We start from the raw sequence: 2,500 nt of genomic DNA, 5'->3' as shown, positions 1-2,500 counted from the left end.
CTTAGCAGACAGTGAAACAGGAGAAAAAAAAAATGAAAAAAAATGAACCAACCAAAGCTTTGCTTCAACCCTTAGACCAGGCATTCCAGGACCCCAAATGATAGCAAATGTGAATATTTTAACCATCCCACATCCGATATCAACCAGCCCCCAAGTAGGGCTTGACCCCTAACACTGCCTTTCGTATGACCTTGTGGTTCTCACCCCCGACCCTAACCCGACACTGCCTCTGTTGATCTGCTTACCTGTAAAAGGGGCCCAGCCCTGAATAATCCATGGTCAGGGTTTGTGTGACATCACAGTATTAGATTTCAGCTTCCTGTTTGCGCTAGTAAAGGGGTCAGCCTATGCGAGCTGGAGCAGGACATCAGGATGACTGAGTCTGATGGGTCAGCCTAACTCAATAGGCATCACACACGCCCGCAGGATGCGGTTGGGCAGAGGGCTGACCTTGGTGACGTTACAGAGACTCCTCAGAGCAGCACTTTAAAAAATAAGTAATAATAATAATAATATTAATATAGTTCACTATAAAGGGATTTTTTTTCCAGCTGGAATTCTTTGTCCAGTGAATTTTACATTAGAGCACTACCTAGGGAACAGGGAACCATTGAGAACCTGGTCAGATCTTTGGCCCAGTTGAATGACATTATGGACGAGTCAGCTGACTTCTACTGTATTAGTCTACAGCCAGAAAGGCTCTATGGTACTCAGTGGTAATTCTTACTCTCTGACAACTAACCTTTGTGTCTTAACTAGATCCTTGGTGTGCAAATGCTGTTCTCACAAAAAAAAAGATTTTTGTGTTTGTTTTTATCTGTCTGCTTTTTTTCCCCTTGTAACTTTTACAAAGATGTGTTATTATGACTATATGTTGTTATTATCTATGTATAAAAGAGAAAAAAAAATAACAAATAAAAATAATATTTATTGAAAATGAAGATTGTGTTTTAAAACAAACTTTAAAGGCTGTCTTTTTGCTTTTATTTTGAAAAGCCAGTTTGTATTCTATTTGATTAACAACTGTTGACATGTGAACAAACTAAATAAAGCTATCTTGTACTGACTACTCTTTGTCTCATCCTTGGTCTCCGACACAAGCTCTTCTCACAGCCTCTAAATGTATGTATCTATCAATGTCTTCACTATGTGTTGTAATTGAACATTTCTAATTCATACAGACAAGCCGGTGTGCCACCCAGTCTGATAAGGTAAAGAGCGTGTAATTATATACCCTAAACACTTAGCAATGCAGATTCAAGTTTTATACTTGTATTTGCCATTCTTACCTTGTTTGTGATGTGATTGTGATGGTGGGTGGATGCTGTCATGCTGTGACATTTTTACTTCATACTCACAGAAGAGGTTGTCACTCATGGTAGGTGACATGTAGTAATATGAATATCAGTTACAGTGTTTTGTGCCTTCAAATGTTATGGGGTTATGGCACACTGAAGGTCTTAGTAAATGACATGATGAGTGTTTAGAGCATGCTGTTTTTCTCTGTAAGGAAAAGAGGAGTATTAAATCTATTCTACCACCGCTATCTCCAGCTGCAGTTCTCCAAATGTCCTCTGGATGGCGACATGATCCTAGAAGTGTGAAGCATGACATGTTACGCCTCACACGGTCCACTCTCCTTATTTTCCTCCTTATTTTTTAAGAGGTGGGGGGAGGGGGGCGCTGCTGTGATTACTGAACTAGCGGTCAGTAATCACAGATCAATGCAGAGCTGTAAGGGTAAAATAGGATAAACATAACAACAGCAAAGTCGATCAGTGCGGTGATGCTCCTTCCGTTCAGCAGGTGATAATGATGTACATGACAGCCATTGAAACCTGTGAATAGGCCCAACCGATTGCAGGTGCAAAAAAGATCTGGTTAACAGGCCTGGGACATTATGTGCCAAATTTAGAGCTTGAAGTTGATCTTTTAGAGCTTTTAGAGTCCATTGATTGTCTCCGCTTCCTATCTCATTTGCCGTTCTAATTTAAGGGTGTACTTGGCCTTTGTTAATTCATAATGCTTTAAGAGTCTTGTGTACAGTGTGCATTTAATCCCTCCCAAAGCTGTCTGTTCTCTTTGCTCTGGGGTTACTAAAGTACATGTCTTCAGCGACGGCCAAAAAAGAATGTAAAAAAACCAAACATAAGACCACCACAAATATGCACCAGGGGTGAAACTGATAAAACAGTAAAGGTTCTTTAAAAAGATGCGGGTACCCATGTCAGCCATACAGGCAAAAAAATAAAAAAGATATCGTGAGAAAGCACTTCCAGATCAAAGACATCATTCATGAACACATCAACTCCTTACAAGCAGGCACACACACCTACACAACCCCCCCCCACACACACACACACTCATCACACACACACACACACACACACACACTGTCGTGTCTCTGTAGACTGGTGGCAGCAGATGTGAGTTGATGGGGCTGAGGGGTGACAGCGGGGTCTGACATGACAGCATTCAGCTCCTAATGCAGCTGAGCATC

This window comes from Clupea harengus, chromosome 2, assembly GCF_900700415.2.
Source record: "Clupea harengus chromosome 2, Ch_v2.0.2, whole genome shotgun sequence".
Taxonomy (NCBI): domain Eukaryota; kingdom Metazoa; phylum Chordata; class Actinopteri; order Clupeiformes; family Clupeidae; genus Clupea; species Clupea harengus.
Note: the sequence above shows the minus strand (reverse complement) of the source record.